The following is a 20,747-nucleotide window of genomic DNA, read 5'->3' on the forward strand; positions in this document are numbered from 1 at the left end:
GGGAGTAGTGAGACGCATGGTTGCGACCTTGCATTCCATAGTATGCCTCGTCAGTATGAGAGGATACTAGTGGCCGCATGAGATCTGTATGGACTCGTGGAGTTTAGCTAACTGCCAGGGTAACTTGTAGGAGATAAATGCAATGACACTTTCCCGCTTGCATAGTAGGTTTCCTACATGTCATTGTGTGCCTCTAGGAATTAGATGTCAATTTTGTGTGATGGAACCCTTGAGTAGTATACTTTTAGGATTCTTGGACTTAAAGAGATTTATGCTTTGTGGTTATGATATCCTATTTGGGACTTGAGATTATCTCCTTAGCACGGTGGGAGTGGACCATTTAGGTACCACGCGGTCGATTGGTAGTGTTTTATCACTCTTATCATTTGAGATCCGTTCGAGACATCGTGGCTAGAGCATTCTTGGCTGGTATTTATCTTCATTATGTTCTTGGATCATTATGACAGATGATATACCTTATGATGGATGTATTTACTGGTATGTTTCTTACATTGATTATTTGCATATGTTAGATGATGGTATCCTATGCTTTACTTTGCATGTTAGTAAGATGTTTTAGGAGTGACAGTCCTACTATGTATATAGCCGATGATCTCTTCAGTGCTTTGGAATGTTACGCACGGAGGGATGGCTAGGATCCATGATGGTCTAATGATGCTATTAACGGTTGGGAGGAACTGTGCACTTAGTTATTTATGTTTGTGATATATGGTTATCTTTTATGATGGATGTTTATGTCTTTTGTGATGATGTATCATGTATGATTTATGGTCTCATTATGTTATTGCCTCATGGATTAATATTGGACGATGATGTACTTTATTTACATGGATGTTTATTCTTTTAAGCTTTTCATACCTTGTAACATGTACAGTGGATGATTGAGCAATCTAAAATGTACACTTGTATATGGTTTAAGAACATTGGATGTATCCTTGTTATTTCATTGCTAAGGATGTAATGGTAGATGAATAAGATAAGATTAGAAGTAATTCAACGTTAAGGGATCTTTAAAGAATGTAATTTGTTAAGTTATGTTATTTCAGTTGGATGCTACTATTGCTTTCGCAGGTGTTGTGTATGGTTTTACTTTCATGTTTAAAAAAAAATTGTTTGGCAAACTTAGTGAAATTCTTTGGATCCCTTGGTGGGGCATTACAAGTTAAGGCATTGATCAGTTACAGGATCATTAGGTCTTATTGCTGCATATCTAAGGGTTTGCTAAATTCAACATTATTAATCAAACATATTTTACCCTTTCATGTTGAAGGACCTAAATGTAATACCCTCACTTAACTTATGAGATTCATAGCTTTGCATTTAGCTATTGTAGATAAATGTCATTTCATGAGTCATTAGGAGATAGAAGGGTTTTCATCTGCTTAATAGAATCAGGGATATGTTTTTGCACTGGTACGGTATCAATTGAATTTGAGGTCTACCCACTTAGGTTTAGCAAAGCCTGAAGTAGAAGAAGGGTCAAGCCTTATAGTTGGCCTGATGTTTGAAATGATATGTTGAAAATGGCTGTTAGCTGCCCCTAGATATGTCATATTCTCATTGGGATAATTGAAAATCCTCCAGCATTTTCAAACACCAACAAAAAGGATCTTCAAATGCACTCCTAAATCCTTGCCTTTGATTCATCTCAGCTATTAGATCTATTCTAGGGGATGTATTCCCTACTGGTGACATATCTTTTTCCTAATAATTTCTTTCATCTAGTAATGGGGTGCTAAATATTCCTCCTAAGAGTCTTGTGGTTTTTGATTTAGAGCTAAGTGAAGAAGACTATCTCCCTACCGCTAGTTGGTATTGAGAATTAACTAATACACTACCCCTCAGTTTCGAGGTGGGATTTGGGTTTGACCTCTTTTTATTCAGGTTCTTCTTACCACCTTGAGGTAAGTTAGTATACATTGGTACATCAAGATTGGATCTCTTGTGTTTTTTCTCTTGTCATCCATTTTACTATTTACCAAATAAGTAATAGATTCAAAACCTTGACTGAGTCACCACCCTATTTTATGGAAAATACAAAAATTAAAATTACTCCCAACTTAAAAGAAATGACACAAGATAATATAGGAATATCTGACATATAGGTGAGCCAATCACAAAAATCATAAGACTACAACTTTGGCTTGATAGATAAGATATTTGAAAGGGTTGTATATGTCAATATATAGATGCGACATTTGGGTTTCCTTTTCTTCTTAAATTCTCAAGCTTTGTCACTAAAACAATTCCCTCATAACCACCATGATTAGTAAAATGATTTGACAAAAACATACACAACACGACCAAGGAAATTGCAATACTTCTTACACGTGTTGAATGACTCCCCAACAGAGTCACCATTTTGTTGGTGTTTTTCAACTATTAAACAACAAAAGCTCAATACCAAGGTAATAATACTCACAAATCTATGAAATAACTATTTACCATCAACAATTATGTATTTATATTAGTTGGACCCAACTTCAACAAAACCAGGATTGGTTTTCTACTCTTTAGGCTCTGCAGAACCAAGGTGGGTATAGCTAGGGGATGATTCAAATGAATGTTGTTGTATGAGAATCCTATTAGTTTCATTCCAACTCTCATCTTCTATATCAGACATATACATGGTTTATCCATTTCTTAGCACTTTTAGATGATATACATCCCTTATAAGTAGATTTGGTCACAATTCTTCTCAAATTTGCAAATATCTCCTGCAATTGTAGCTAAGGTTTAATGGTTATATGAAAACAAGTGCTGACCATCTTTGAAATTCTTCAAACAATAAAATAAAGCTTATTTTTATTTTAAGCATGTTTCTTATTGATAATCTATCTATCTACAGACTAGATTAATTAGATTAGTGCTTCTTCCATTGGGATTCAAAGTCTACTTCAATTTATAGATCTAATTGATTGCATTGCAACCAATACTATTAGCAATTCTTACTGGATTTCATTCTGACAGACTTCCTTCCTATTACCATGGCAGCTCTATCAAATTCACTAAAGCCTTTACTTAATTCATTGAATCAATAACAATAATGAATTGACATACAATCTAAGTGAATTGCATTCAACTAGACAAGCTTTGCTCACACAATATCAAAATAACCAGGTAATAACAATGGAGACAAAATTCAGCAAGAACATATATGGGGATAGTTCAATTTTATATTAATCTCCTTTGAAGATTTGTATACAATTGTAATAAAACTTAGAAATGACTCTAGAAAAGACATTAGATCCCTATAACATCAATATATTCCCAAGTATTTGCAAAGAAAATACATTATAAGTTTTGCACAACTAAACTGGACTAAACCCTACTCAATGTAAACTAAAATTGTATTAGAAATTAGACCATTCTCTAGCCTTGGAATCTCACTTAAGTAATGTGAGATGTAATAAGCTTCAGGCTAAGAGAAAAGAACAATTGTCGCTCTAGATAGAGATATTTACATTTTTCTAAAGACAAAACTTTGTGTAACAAAAAGCTTAACACATCAAGTATTCCTTTGGTAGGTCCCAATTCTGTTACATCTTCACATGTTATTGATTTTTTTTACTGGCCACTGCTATTCTAAATCTTCAGTATATGCAACTGCTAGACTGGCCAACAATGAAATTTTTTCTAGCAATTGCAAATCAATCTTCACTCAAGGGTTTTCACTATTTTCATCATGGACTGATAAAAGTACTTTTGTTCTTGTTTCCTCCTCTATCATGTCAACATCCTAGGCCTTTGGACCTACAATTGAAATTGGTTGGTTCCCTTTATCTTCTTCTTCCCTCTGATCTTGTGTAGTTGTATCAATGATCAGTACTTCATCTTCCTGCACCTCATCAGCATCAGTTTCAGCTTCTTCAAACTATTCATTAGAAGCAATATCTGCCATGCAATTGTAAAAAAGTGTGTAATCTAGCCAATTGAAGTGCAATATGTCATGTTGTTTCTTAAGCACATACTTAGCTTCCTTATCAATAATAACAAAATCATGTTTTAAAGAATCAAAGAATAATGGAACCTTCACCAATTCCTTTGTTGTGGTGGCCCACCACGCATACCCTTTTGCATTAATGACTTTATTTATTCTCAAAAAGAACAAGTCATCTAATTCCTTGGCACATACATATTTATCCTTTAATTTATTTTTTCTATCCAAAGCATTGGGGAATAAATCAAACTTTTCACTTTTATACTTCCTCAGATAAGCAAAAACTTTCCACTGTAATGCAACTCTTCTGTCATCAAAATCTGACAAATCATTGGCAACATCAATTTTTTTTTTCAATATGGTCATGGGAAGACCTTATGAAAGAGTAACATCAAAAAGTAATTTCTTTTCTTCTTTTACCCTGCTTATTAACAATGGGTTTCAAAGTCTCTTCACTGGCTTTCCTTTCTTCCCATATTCTTACAACCCTAGCTAATTGCTCATAGAACACTGGCCATTTAATTTTTTCTACCAGATACATGAGAGCCTTTCTTAATTTATCTTCTTATTGCACATTCAACTCTACATGCAATGCCCATAGTTTAGTCTTTTCTTCCTCAAAATCTTTTGTTGTATAATACTGTGGCCTTTGTGGGGTCTCTAGTATTTCAATGAGAGGAGTGGATTTAAAAGGTTCCATTGGAGGGTCGGGATATGTGATCCTTGACCTAGAAGATCTCCCCATTAACTTAGTTTTGAGTTCAATTCTTTTTTGAACTTCTTTATTAGATGCCTCCAAAACTCTCTCATACTTGGCTTGCAATTCCAATGTCTTATTCTCATCTTTCTCTATAGTGGCTAGAGTTAATTGTGAAATCTTAGCATTTAAATGTGCCCCCTCTACAAATTTTTTATCCTCTACTCTTTTTACAATCAAATTACCAATCTACCCAGTATTATCTTATTGTAGAGATATTGTACTGGATGCTTTTCTGATGGACCAGATAACCAAAGTAGCTTGGTCTATACTAAACTTAGCACCTAAGATCTCCTTTTTATCTTGGTCCAATGTCTCTAATTTATCAAAAACAAAATTAAAAATTAGAGCATCTAATATATCCCAATTGGGAAGCAATAAAACACCTAATGCTCTTACCATTTCTCTCTCTTCTTTAGGGGTCAAACTTTGAAATTCCTTTATCATTTGCTCTTTTATTTTTGTTTGAATGGATGCATGTTCAAGCTCTAGATGCTTAGCCTTCAATTTATTGCATCTTTCCTCATATTTTACTATGTTTTTCCTCCATGCAAATTGGTGGAAGGCTCTGGAATTAACAAAACTATAAACTGATAAAAATTGATGACTGGCCTACTCCATCATAGGGTCCAATTCCTTTCCCTTGAAATCTACCATTGTCAACTCAAAGCTTAGCATAGGGGGCTCTTGGGGGGGTTTCCTAATCTAATTCTTCATGGGTAATAAAAACTCCTCCTTGTGACCCTAATTGTTCAATTTTCTCTCCGGTAACTTGTTCCTCTTCAATCCACAAAGGGGATTGTGTAGGTGAATATTAATCAATGTGAGGACCTTGGTCCCTTATTATTCTTTGCCTCTCAAGGGAGGGCTCAACAGATCTCTCTTCCAAGAAAACACTAGTGGATTCTATTATTTTTTTGCCCTTATCCATAATGGCCTTCATATTTTGAATTATATTATAGCCTGGCCTTTTCTACACAATCAATTGTCCTGCACCTACATTGGGAGTGAATGCCAATTTTTTCATGACATCTTTAGTCTTATTTGGATACGAATTAATAAAAAAATTTGTTTTCTCATTGATAGTTTCCATTATTTTAGGAAAAGAAATCATGAGTTTATTTATTCTATCTGCCTCTATGCTTGCATTATCCAGAGGACTATAAACTTTATCAAAACAATGAATAAAATCCAAAACCCTTGAGAACACTCTCCATTTTTCTTTATTGGTTTCCTATTCTTGCAAGTAGAACTCATTTCTTATTATGTCTTTAGGAAAGTATGACTCATTTTTTATTTTTCCAAGCTCGATTCTGTGCCTAAAGTCCAAGTCATAGAATCCCTCAATGTCACAAAAATGGGGATGAGAGACTACCATCTTATATGGATCTAAAAATTTGTACAAAGATGACCAACCTCCTTTGCTGATCACAAATTGGTGGGCAACAGTTCAAGTTGGGAATATTGACCCTCTTTGCCTTTTCAACAAATAAATTTCCTCCAATCCTCCTAACTACCACAAAAATTCAGCTACCCCTACCTTTAATGGCACTTGGTAGGGTGGTACTTGAGGGGTACTTCTGAAACCATAAATTTTAAAGTTAGTTGAAACTAAGGATGGGATGATATCTCCCTAATTATGTGACACTTTCAAACCAACAAGATTATCCAGGGGCCTAATAAGACTTTCCAATGCCTTAGGCACTCTGGGATTGTCACTTAATAAAATGCACCTCAACTTTGATGCAAAGTACCTATCAAACCTAACAAAACTAGCCTTTTCTACTTCCCAAGTCATATCTATACTCCATAACTAGACTAGTAGAGCTTCCCCATCATTTTCTCTATTTAATTTCATTTCCTTACCAAAATATGTTACTCCTTTGAACAAAAACATATGCATCAACAAGGAATAGTGACTAAAAAATTTTTTCACTTTGCCACTTGCAATCCCAACCAGGCTAGTGTCAATTTCTTCTACTAAATATGAGGAAAAAATAAGATCCACACCAAAAGAGGAAATCTAAGTGATTATATACATAAAACTTATGGGCATAAAATCCTTTTCATCTTCACCAAAAACTCTACATAGAGTCCTGTATGCCTCGATAGCCCCGGTATTGAAATATGCCCTTTTGAAAAGTTCCCTAGAGGACGCTATAATCATTGGCAAATTTTCAATTTTTCCTATATGTCCCCTTAGTGTACCTTGCCTAATTGCATCCTTCTTTGACATATATTCTTTCTCTAATTCTTGTAGGTCAATGGGTACATGATATTCTTTCAGTGACTCTAGGCCAAATACCTCTTGAATTTCCTCAGGGCTGATTATGATCAGAATCTCACCATTAATTATTTTGACTATTCTAATTGCTTGATCATAAATTTTTTACAATAGCTTCCAAAAGGTCAAAATCCATAAAAACACTTGGAACTACTAACTTTCCTAAGTCAAAGTTCCAGATATTGGCATGTGGGGCAAATAAATTCCTTTCTGAAAACCATTTCTTAAACAAAAAAAGACTAGTTTGAGAAGTTTTGGCATCCCTAACCAAATTCCCTTTATCATATAACCCATCTGCAATTTTGAGCCTAGGGTTTAACGAGGTTAACTTCTCCACTTTCACAATTTCATTTGAAGACACACAGAGAAATTTAAGGTCATAATGGATATTCCTGTCCAAATAATCTTCCTACCTAGAGAAAACCTTCTTGGGAGGCATACTAAATATAATATTTAGAAAACTAAAATGCTACAAAGGGTATACAAGATGGAGACTTACTTGATTTCTTTCTTTTTCTTCTCTGTAAGCTGCAATGTCTTCTGAACAAAGGGAGATTGCTTCATGTTTCAATGAAGCCTAGCACAAATTCTTGCTAACTTTTCTTCTCTTTAACTTGAAATCTTGTTCACGTGGGATGGAAATGGCAAGATCTTTTGCAATATACTCTATTTTTTCTCACACATGAAGCTTTCATTGCTCTTAAATGAACCGTAAGGGAAACAAAGTGGCACCACCTTCTATATTTAAATTCACACCATTGATCTCAAAAAAATTGATGATCCACGAGTGAAAATAGGGATGACTCATTTTCCACTTGCCACACTTGCAGTCAATCTAATGAAAGTTCTCCACCTATACTCTTCCTTCACTACTGATGTTACAAACTAGACCTACTAATCCTTGAGGACACATGTCGTCGAGTCGCTACATTGCTATACATAAAGAATGAGCATGTTACCTATGTTATATAATGAAAACCATTGATTCCATCTTTATCGAATGAAAAGCATTTGATCCATTATTTAATACAAATGTGGTGGGTCCCCTATCTATTTTGTTTACTCTCTATGTCACTATCCTTAAAACTTGAGCAACTCCCCATAGTGATGAAGTGACAATCATAGATTTGCGCTTGATCTGAAGGTGAGGAAACTGTATTAGAGTCATACAACTATGGTGGGTCCCTTAGTTGTCATGTCACATTGGATAAACAATATGCAATTTTCTATAGTGACTTAGCGATAACCATTGATGTGATTTAATTTAACGATCACCAACTCTCATCTAACTTTTGACTTAAGCATGGGTCCATGTTATTGATGACATGGAAATGTTCTATCGAACTAGTAGATAATTTAATATTCTAATCCCTGTTGTGACATCACATGATTTGGGCCTTGTCGTGTTTCACATTTTTTGGCTAGGTGCTATGTTGTTACTGACAAGGTGCAAGGATTTTCCAATCGCAACATAGTGACTTCCTATGTTATTCAATTTTTTGATGCATATGCATTTCTAGCAAGATACCACCATGTCTAGGAGATCACATGGCTTATTTCTAACAAGACAATTTTTGGGACCCACCTTCTAAAATTGTTGCTGCAAAAATTAGTTCCATCAAGTTGCTATGTCACTATTGGCAAGATTCATTGTTTTTCAGGTCATGACATGGTGACCTCATGAATATTGTTAAAATTTGGTGCCTAGAAGATGCTTTTCAATCATGATTACCATAATTAACACCTCTAAGAAAGAAATAAAGATGCACATCCATAATACCACTTGGGAACTTGATAGTCACCATCTTTTTAAAAAAACCACTATCTTCTATATTCTCCATTAAGGCACTATGTCACTACTGGCAAGGTGCAAGGATTTTCCTGTTGCGACATAGCGACTTGTGAGAAAAACTAGACTTTGGTGATGCCAACTACAAACTCATTCCAAGTGGTTTCTTTTTAGACATTGACAGTTCTGACATGAAGCATGTGACCAAACTTTTTGAAACAATGTAGTTTTTTGGCACTGACCCTCCAGTTTACAAAAATGCCAATCCATTTCATGGCATTTGCTATGTCACTATCATTAAAAACCTCACATTTCCCCATAATGATGATGTGACAACCATAGATCTCATAAAGATCAGATAGTGGGAACAAATTGGGTAAAAGACACTTGGTATAGTGGAAGAATTAAATGGGTCAAGTAATATTCAAAATTTCAAAAGCTTTGTGCCCAGTTAAATTTAAAAGGAACACAAGACATAGGGTTGGATAGAGTTTTTCAAAGGGTTAATATAATTTGCAAAGGTAGAAAACCAAAACCCTAGCAGGGAAGAGATAAAATTAAATATAATTTTTAGCTAGGACTTTACACAATTTATTTTGTAAAAAATCAGATCAATAGTACACACACTACATATAAACTGCTAAAAGCATCCTTTTAAGGGAGGTTCTTTTGATTGAGTTAATAGGGGGGTGTGTATTGTATTTTTTGTGTCTCTCTTTTATTCTCCTTTTATCATCTACATCATGGGTTCACCTAAAGGTCCACTTCTGACTTCACACAATTATTCTACATTAAAAGATATTGTATGGAGTAGATTAATGGAAAAAGGTTTAAATATTTATGTTGATGGTACAATTCCAAAACCCATTGATTCCACAACACTCAATGATTGGAAAATTAAAGACCAATAGGCTTTAGGAATTATCAGGACTTATGTACATAGAGATCTCTTCTTCCACATTTCCAATTTCAAGGAAGTCAAACGTACTAGGGACAAACTTAAATCATTGTATAGTAAGGTGGATGAGGAAAAGGGATACCAAATTAAGGATGACCTGCTTCTCTTGGATCCTCAGAACTTTGACACAATTCAACATTATATCAAAAAAGCCAACGAGTTTGGAGCACTACTTAAAGATTGTGGTAATCCCATGAAGGATGATAAGTTGATTCATCACATCCTAAGGAGGCTACCTTCAGAGTATGCTTCCTTTATTTTTAGTTATAATACTCATAGGTTGACCATGGGAAGTGCTTTCCAAAAGCCTACATTTGATGCATTTGTAGAAATTTTGATTTTTGGACAATCCCACTTGATTGATATGGGACTTCTCACATCATCAAAGACCAAAGCATTGTTGGCTAGTGATGAGAACCAATAAAGTCAAAGTGGAAGAAGTTCCAACAACAACAAGAAAAAGAAGTGGAAGCAAAAATCATAGTCTCAGACACAACAATCCTCCTTATAGCAAGGAAATTCTTCTTCCAACAAGAAGGGAAGTAATGACAAGAAGGAAAAACTTTTTTGTGCATATTGCAAGAAAATAAATCATGATGAGCATCATTGTGAGACTAAGAGAATCGATGAGTTGGAAAACCTACTCAAGAAGAACAAAATTTAACTGCCAAATGCTTCCAAGGATTGAACTCCAAACACTTTAAAGGGAAAAGGGCAAGCAATTATGGCTGGTTCAAGTTCTTTATCGGAATGGTTTCTTGACTTAGGTGCCTCATATCATATGGGTTCTTCAAAGGGAAACTTTTCTCTATTGAAGTAGTCATAGGTACCACACATCTTTGTGGAAGATGATACAAAAATGGATGTTGAAGGGAAAGGACATGTAGAGATGGAAAATGGGGAATTCAAAGATGTTCTCTATGTTCCAAACCTTCTCTCTAATCTCTTCTCAATTTACCAAACCACTCACCTTAGAAATGGCAACAAAGTTGAGTTCCTTCCAGATTTAGTAATGGTGTGAAATCTTAAAGATGATTCTTTGGTTGCAATAGGGAAAGTCAATCATGAAAAGAGGCTTTATTCCTTCTCCCACTTTGTACCTAAGTCTCCTTGACATGCCTTGTTAAATCAATCTCATTCATGAGCCAAATTATGGCATGAGCAGTATGGTCATCTTGTAATCCAATATCTTTAGCAACTTTTCTCCAAAAACATGGTCAAAGGTCTACCTATAATCAACTTTTCTGAGGGTGAGTGTTCAATATGTTCAATGGATATGCATCTAGAGGAGAATTTTGATAAAGGGAATTATTCAAGAGCTCCATTTGTTCTTTAGTTGGTTCACATGGTACTAGTAGGTCCTTTTGCAATGACATTAGTTAGGTAAGGACACTACATCCTTACTTTTAATGATGACCTTTCACGCTACACATGAGTCTACTTTCTTCATCGTAAGAATGAAGTGGTTGATACGCTTCAAGCCTTCAAAATTCATGTTGAATAGCAATCAAGGAAAGCCATCAAGGTTCTTTGGATGGAAAATGAAAGAAAATATGTGGACACAAGACTTAAAGACTTTTTCAAACTTGAGGGTATTGATCTTCAAAATCTACCAACATTCAGTCCGCACAAGACAGATGTTTTAGTAGTGAGGATATGAACTCTTAAGTCCATGGCAAGTTGCATGATAGAATCCAAGTCTCTTGATCCTACACTTGAATTCAAAGCTATAAGTAGTGCCACTCACATAATTAATAGGTCTCTTCATAATGCCTTAGATGGTAAGACTCCTTTTGAGGCATGGTGTGACAAGAAAATAGTTGTGAAACACTTTAGAGTCTTTGGTTGTCTAGCATGGGCAAACATATCTTCTAGGGGATGCAAGGCACCACCACCTCAGCCTTGTACTTTCATCAGATATGAAGATGGTGTTAAGGCATATAGACTTATCAATATTGAGACTCATGAGATTTTTGTGAAGAAGGATGTACACTTTGAGGAAAGTTCACCTAGCTTATCCTCTACTCCTCCGCACTTCATACACTATGGAAACTGATAGTAACACTAGGGATAGTGCATCAAAAGATTCAAATACATGAGGTTCTATCAATAGTTGTAGTGAGAGGTCACATCATTAGTACATTCCACATGCATACATTGCCATAGTGATAGGTCCAACACAACAGGGTAGAACTTGTCTTCTAGGTCCAACAACAGGCGATGACTACATAGCAGACATTTCATGTTTGTTTGTGGAGTCATACATAGTGAATTTGGGGGACATCATTGATGATGCCAATCTCTTTAATGATGAAGATCCTTCTCTAATTGTCATGATGGCTCACTCTGACCCTCATGTCCATTCTCTACATGATCAATCTTCACAGGTTGATATGATTTTGGATCCTTATGTACAACAATTATAGGAGGTTTCTTTATCATTTGAGGAGATAGTTAGTTCTTTGGGACATGTTCTACATCCATTCTTGTCAGATCTACACTCATTCTTTTTAGTAGTGTTGGAAGGGGTGAGCATCAACATCGATACAGGGATAGTTGAGCAAGTTTTAGAGGCATCATTTATCATTGGGATTCTTTCTACACATAGGGGAAGCATCTCACTTGTACCTTTTCCATTGTTTCTTCCAAAGGGGAGGAACATTATTTAGCACTCATGGAACAACTTCTACCTTGGAGTAGCTATCACTAATCAACACTCTTCATTGGGGGGAGTGGGGAGGACTATCTTCTCTTTCTTCTTCTTTTCTTTTGTGGGGGGGACCTTTTCCTCTTATGACATTTTGTTCTTCTCATTCTTCACTATTGTATATGCTTGATGTTTGTCATAATGGGGGGGTCTTGATTACTCCATCCATCCATGCATCTTTTCCTTTGTAGGGTTTTTCCCATGAGGTTTTCCCTCTTTCTCCTCATTATGAGAGATTGCATTTCATTATGTACATGGGTACCTAACATGGCCTGTAAGCCAAGACCAATTATGCATTTCCTCCTAGCTTTCATAAGCTTAAGTGCATTCCCCTAAGTTGCACTTAAGGGGGGTGTTGGTGTAAATACATATTTACTATTTACACTAAAGTTTACTTAGGTTAATGCATTATTTTATTATATTGCATTATTTTATTATTTATTTGATGAGACACTTAGGAGTTTGCATACTTTTATGAGTTCTCATGTTGACAACATAGAAGTAAGCAACTCTAATTACACACATGGTGTCTACAACATTGGAGTTTGCATAATTAACTAAGTTGTCATGTAGACAACATAATTATTCACACTCCTATTTTAGCACATGTTGTATAGAACATTATTTTGCATGCTACACCTTTTTAGGGTTATCCTCTCATCATCACGCTTACTCTTGTGCTTAATGGAGGATAATCCACTTTAGGTGGACATGTACCTGGTTGTATGACTTATCATGTTTCTAATTCCTATGCATTCTAGAAGCAATCTGAAGGATTTTATATATAGGCACTCCTAGTGTACTTTCACATTGAATCAAATACATATTGATATTTTGATCACACTCTTTCTAGTCTACTGTTGTGCTTGTGCTTGAGTTCTTTGATCTTGGGTGAATTTTTCCTTAAGGAAAATTCTGACATATATGTTGGATTTTATACACTATTTTTCTTGTATGAATGTGGTCTAAAAACCCTCCTAAGACATCGAGATAATTAATGTCAAGTTTTCTATCTAGAAGAGATGATGTTATGGAGGTCTACAATAGCATATCCCAATTTTGTAAGACTCCCTTTCATTTGAATTTGGCATCCCTATCTTAGTTAATCTCAAACGTTACAATGTTGCCTAGTTGAAATAAAAGACATTGGAAATATTTCAAACCATTATTTTTGGGATTTAATAATCTTCTTCGTTATCTCTACCTGGATGGTTAAATATTAGTTCTGACCTCATTTTCCCACATAGTCCCTTGAATGTCTGTGAGCACATTGGGTTGTGATCTTTCTTCACACATATCTTAGAGATCATGTGAGGTATCAAAAAAATATTAGGTTATATAAGATCATGTTATGGAGGCTTACAATAACCTATCTCATTTTTCAAAAATTCTAGTTCATTTTAATTTTGTATCCCTATCTTTGTTAATGCTAAATGTTGTAGTGTTCCTTAGTTGAAATGATAAGCATTAGATATCCTTAAAATAATTTATTTTTGGATCAAATCATCTTTCCCATTATCTATATTTGACTAGGTAAATACTAGTACCAACCTCATTTTTCCTACTAGTGCTAACATAGTCCTTATTCTAATTTATCCTTCTAATTTGCTTCCTCTAAGTATCTTCTATTCTTCCATATACTTGCCGCCACTCAATCCTCAACTTGACCTTATATTTATATAATACACATTGTCAAGTAGGCTTGATTATAACTTAGAATAGTTAGTATTCATCTCCTTAGTCATCTAGAACCAACAAATAAATCCATTAAACTCAATATGCCAAAACAAGAAAATCCTTCGTTAGTTGACCCTACTCGATAGACACTAACTTAGAAATGAAAGGGAACTCAGTTAATATTGTATCTTTACAAAGTTTCTTTGGTAATTGAGTGAGGTTAGTTAACATTGGTTCCATCCAAATTTTCATTTGTTACCCAAGTGAACTTAGTTAACACTCAACTTTTGCAAACTTCTCTTCAATGCTCAAGTGAACTAGGTAGACATTGTCTTATGAGCTTGGCAAACACTAGAATACTTGACAAACATAGGAAACTATATTGATCGCTCGAGTGAGTTTGGAATACATTGAATAGTAAATATATGACATTTTGTGTAACATGAAAGACAATACACAATTAACCAATTTTTTTCAACAGAGACATATCACTACCTAATCTAAATATCATATCTATTTGATTGATGAAGAGGATTTGAGAGTTACTCATAACTATAGCACCTAGAGGAAAGGTTAAAGTTATTAAAAGGAAGTTACAATGGATATTTGATTAGATAGACTTTGATTAAGAAAAGTAATTGTCTATATAAAGGAACCCAAGCCAAGCCGAGTCACTATAATATTTGGGATCAAATTGCAATGACAATTTGTGATGGTGGTGTAATTTGTGGTCATTTTCATGTTTTCTTTTTGTAATTGTCCCCAACGCCATTGCAATAACAAATTTGACATGGTAATTTTGATGCCTACATTAGCATAACCAAAATAGAAGAAAACATGACATAAATCATACGCCATTTGATTTGATTGTGGAGAGTTGCATGTGAAAGAGGTGCAGAGCTCTGAACAAGGGTGGAGAGTTGTGAATGTTGTCATACCCTTGTGATCGATGCAATTCATTGATGTACCCTTGTGATATTTGCATTTTTTTGTCATGCCCTTGCTCTACAATTTCATTTCTGTGTCGTGATCTTGTGATCTATGTGCCCTTGCTCTATGATTTTATTCAAGGGCAAGAAGAGGTACTTATGTAAATGTTCTCTTCTTTTGCTTCAAAACATGTATATCTTTATATTTCCTGCTAAACGTGTATCTCCTTATATATTTAGAGAGATTTTTTTTATAGTGCTTATTTAATATTAGTTCACAATAGAAAATTTGATCTAGTTGCATACATATTCCAAAATCCAAATAATAAAATAATAAAAATCACTCAACCCTTGCTAAATGACTTACCTCAAGATCATGTACAAAAATAATGCAGAGTATGAAAAATGGGTAGAGTTCGTAAGATATTTTACAAAAACATATCATAGTAGATAGTTTTAGAAAGAAACAAGCCATAACCCATTTAAATTGGTCTAACTACTGATTAGCTGGGTTGATAACAAATTCCTGTTCAACTATCATCAAATTAGGTACAATAAAATGAACAATCAGCTATTCCTAGCTAACAGGATCAAATACTATTTTTGAAGGTGATAAAATTGCATATGCATATGTGTCACTTACATGCAAAGCATGAAGTGCATTCCCAAACTTATAAAAAATGGTTGGATATAAAGGCTCCATATGCTGTCCCAAGAATGGAAGCCAAGGATGTAACTATGCATGTATTGGAGTCTCCCTACAGGGATCCCAAGTATCTATTGCCACTATTAATTTGGGCATCACTATATGATCCAAAATGTTATGAATTACTAAAGCCTATAGTAACTTCTCCCATGCCTCAAGAAAATTAACCAAAGGTTTAGGGTCCCTTTGTTTAGAAGAATTTTTAGTAGTTATTCTCACTACTAGAAGAATAACTTCAATGAAGATTTTAGTGAAAGGAGTTGAAGAAGCAAGTTATACTTTTGTGTAAATGCCATAATCACGAGACTCGTTCCTTTGTAGAAGCCTCTACCACAATGACTTTACCTCTAAACCATGCAAAGGATTTTGAAGTGGTTCCCAACCTTGAAACACTCTTATAAGCAATGGAAAAGTAAATGAAGATGCAATACATGACAAATTTCACAACTTATAGTCTTTATATATACAAAGACATCTTTTTCAATGTGCTTATTACATATTAGCACAAAAAAAAGATTGATCCAACTGCATAGATATTCTATAATCTAAATACTAAAACAATAAAACTCATTCCTCCTATGCTAAGTGACTTAGCTCAAGATCCTATACAAAAATAACACAGACCATAAAAAATGGGAAAAGTTTGCAAGAAATTTTACAAAAACATATCATAGTAGATATTTTTAGAAATAAACAAGCTATAACCTAGTTAAATTGGTCTAGTTTCTGATTAGCTAGTTTAACTACAAATTCTTGTAGAACTGTCATTAGATTAGGTACAATAAAAAAAATAACCAGTTGTTCCCAGCTACCAAGATCATATATAGTTTTTCAAGGTGATAAAATTTCATATGTAGATGCATCACTTCCATGGCAAGCATGAAGTACATTCTCCAACTTATAACAAATGGTTGGATATAAAGGCTCCATATGCTGGCCCAACAATGGAAGCCAAGGATGTAACCATGTACGTATTAGCATAGTTTCCTTATGAGGATCCCAAGTACCTATTGCTATTGTTAATTTGGGCATCCTATATGATCCAAAATGTTATGAAGTACTAAATCTGGTAGTAACTTCTCCCATGTCTCTAGAAAATGTAGTATAGGTTTAGGGTCCCTTGCCTCCTAAGAATAACTTCAGTGAAGAGTTGAGTGAAAGGAGTTGAAGAAGCAAGTTCTTCCTCTATGTAAATTCTATAATCATGAGTCTCATTCCCTTGCAAAAGCCTCTACCACAATGAAATTACCTCTAAACCATGCAAAGGATGTTGAAGTGGTTCCCAACTTTGAAACACTCTTATAAGCAATGAAAAAGAAAATATATATGTAATACATGATAGATTCCAAGGTGATCATGAAAAATTTTAATATTTTAATATCTTAAATGTAATAAATTGGAGGGTAAGGATCTTTTGAGAAGTGTGTTTTCTTTAAAATATCCCATGCACACAAACTTTTAAAGGAGAAACTAGATTAAAAAACTTGCACAAAAACTAGAAAAGAGTTTTAAATGAACAAATCTAACCATACCCCTCTTTGACTAGAGAAAAACTTCATGAGCTAGCTAAGGGAAGGTAGGGCATATTATAATAGAATAATATGGAAAAATCAAACTATAGAATTGAGACCAATATTAAACATGTATTTTTATCCTATTACGCATCTATCTATATAGTCCTATTTTCTTCAAAAACATTATAGATGAGAGAATGCAAAAGATTAGCTTAAAAAGCCACCACTTTTAGGAATTTTAGCTTAAAAAATTTTGTGCAGAAAATGAAAATGATCCCCAAGAAAATAACCAGTTCATAAGACATTGTAGAAACTTATGAAGCTATGTGCACTGATATTTTTCTAATATTTTTAAATGGTGGATAGATGAGACCCTCCTCTAAATGATCTTTATTAACTTGTTGAGCTAAAGTGTCAACAATTATATAATAAAATACCAATACCAATATTTATGCCATTCAGATGAGAAAGCTACAGAAAAATCATGGTTAGAATTTATATAAAATGAAAAAAGGCTTACAAGGTGCCAATGGGATATCATCACAGACATAGATTGTCCCAATCCAAATCTAGGAAAGGGCATTGTTTGATTGCAAATAATTAGAGAACAAATATAAGCTCAAAAATTTCAAGAGAGTATGTTGACAATTAGTATGAATGAAAGTAGCAGTCAACTATAGAAGCAACTCATATAGTTGAGTTACTATACCCTCAAATTTATTACATATAAGATGTTAGGATATGCTAGTTTAAGAAAATGAAGATTCTATTTCCAAGGTGATCATTATACAACAAGAAAGAATGTAGTTCCTACACTAGATTGGTTAGACAAAGATAAATTTTTGACACAATAATGATTCATGTTTAACACCATTCACTTGCATATGGATAAACCAATAGATGGCTAAGTTGAAGGGAAAAAAAATTTCATTGAAATATCAACTAATGAAAGATGTCAAAGAACCAAATGAGGAATCATGTGAACAACTCCCTGAATTTCAAGAAAAAAAGAAGGCCAGAATAAGAAGAAGAATGGAGGGAGTGACAAGGAGTTACAAACAAAAGGAATTAAGAGGAAGGGGATAGAGGACAATGGGCCATCTCAAAAGAATCAAAGGTCACCCTTATGTCCAAGTAAGAAAGAGACATATTCCCCATCTAATGAAATTAAAGAACAACATATTTAGAGACTTTTTGTGGTCAACTTTGAGGTCCTTTCAAATGATGATTAAATAGGGCCCTAAGGTGCAAATGCCTTGGTAATTAATTTGAGCACCCAAGATCATGATTAAGGAATTTAAATTCATGAGGATGAACTAGGTGACATCACCTCCCTAACATGGCTATCAAAGAGAATGTGATTGGGACAAATAATAATAGCCCAACCCTTTAGGAGTTAGCAAGGTAGATCTAATATTTACCTTTGGATTTGGTTTTCTTCATACAATCTTATTTACCACAACACCTTCTAGGATTCTATCCAGTGTTCCCATAATATCCTATATTTTGTCTAGCTATTGTTTGTTCCATGCAATCTCTTTCTAAAGCTACTCCTTCTCCTTTTGATATATTTCCACAAACTCTCTCTCATGCCCTAAATTTTGATCAAACTTCTAAATATCTACCTCTACCATATCTAAAATTAACTTCACATTGTGTTGTAACTCTTGCATAGGTGTTTGATCCTTAATAGCTTTCATTTCAGCATTCAAGTTTTCAAGATTGGTCAACACCCTCACTTGTGGACCTCTCATGTCAACCACTTTCTATACTATTTCAACACCATGTTCTTGCTTCTGAGATAACAGTTCTTCAGGTATACTTTCTTGTAAAAAAATAATTTTGTGAAACAATTGCAAACCCTTAGAAAATGCATTCTTATTTTCTATTACCATTGATGAGCTTCACTTGAACAAAATAAAAATGAAGAGGCATAAATACATCAAATTTTTGCTTCAAAAACATATGTGTAGATATAAACATTAAGTACATATTTTCCATAAATATTACTTTCATAGAAATCCATATTGAGACATTTCAAATTGAGTAAAAGTTTCTTTCAATGAAGTAATCTCATACCTTTCTCACTCATGTGCCCAAGTATATTGTACCATAGCATTGTATCATAATCTATAGCAATATTTTATTCTCCTTTCTGAATTGTAGCAACGTTCCTGAACATTCATTTTTCTCTAAAATGATGTAGAAGGAACAATATGACCTGTACAAAGATATATAGTGCCTACTTTCATACTTTTTTCTACTATAAGGGAACCTTTTAAAACGTTCTATTTCTTATCATTAAAATTAATTGTGCAACCCTCATCACCTAGTTGTCCTATTGAAATTAAATTCCCACTCAGCCTTGGAAGATGTCTTACCCCTTGTAGTTATTGGAAACTACAATTGGAACAATTGTCATGTTGTCATTTATGTCAAACCTTACAAGTGAGATAGTTTCTACCTAAGTAAATTTCCATCTCATTTGATTGGTGAGGAGGATTTGATAAGAGGAGATAGAAAGAAGACCTAGTGGAAAGGTTGAGTTATGTGGAAGTATAATAGGAACTTGATTAGTTGGCACATTGGAAAGATAATGTGTTGTTTGATCATTACACTAAGTAGAGATGATAATTGAATTGAATCCTAGTAGAGATTATCAATGGTAGACCAAATGTATAGGCTAAACCAAGAAACAAAGTAGAATATTAAGGAGCTTATAGTTGAAATCAAGTTGTGCTAGTGTATACCGAGTGATAATAAAAGCCAAGAAAACATAGTGTCAAGTGAGTATTAGAAAAGATTGAGTATGCCAAGCAAGATAGTTAGTACTGACTGAGGTTGAGGAACATAGTATTGACAGAGTGACAATATTTGATAGTTTGTAAAGGAATTCAAATTCCCAACTAACACAATTGAATTTTTTGATTGGTCAAAGTGTGTGAAGGATAGGTATTGATGAGCTAGAGCATTCAATTCATGATAAACCATGTTTAAGAATTCCCAGGCATGAATTAGTATAGAAGTTTTGATAAGTATCTAGAAGGAGGAGGAAATGAAATGATGGAAGGATTTGATGAATCGGATTAACCCTAAGATCAATAGTGATGTTTAAGTAAAAAAAGATTAAAGATATCTATTTAAGAAGGAATAAGGATAGGTTGAAGTAGTTTTTGATTTTGTTGATTGGTGAACTTGAGTAGAAGTCTATGAAGGGATAAGTAGAGGTGAAGTTTTATTGCTTGAAGGGTTTCCAAGAAAATTAATGATGGAGATATTTATGAAGGCCAGTCATTGGATCAACATATGAGCTACATTATTATTTGTATTTATCAAATCAGCCTTTTGTTACTTTCTAACCATTGTATCAGTTAAAATCCATTAAGAAAGGTCGACCTAATAGTTGTTTGTAAATCATTTAATCATGGTGACATTCTAAGGAGTTATTCTTAATCCCTTTAACTA

Source organism: Cupressus sempervirens, chromosome 2, assembly GCF_028749045.1.
Source record: "Cupressus sempervirens isolate cs-2001-9-10 chromosome 2, ASM2874904v1, whole genome shotgun sequence".
In the NCBI taxonomy this organism is placed as follows: Eukaryota; Viridiplantae; Streptophyta; class Pinopsida; order Cupressales; family Cupressaceae; genus Cupressus; species Cupressus sempervirens.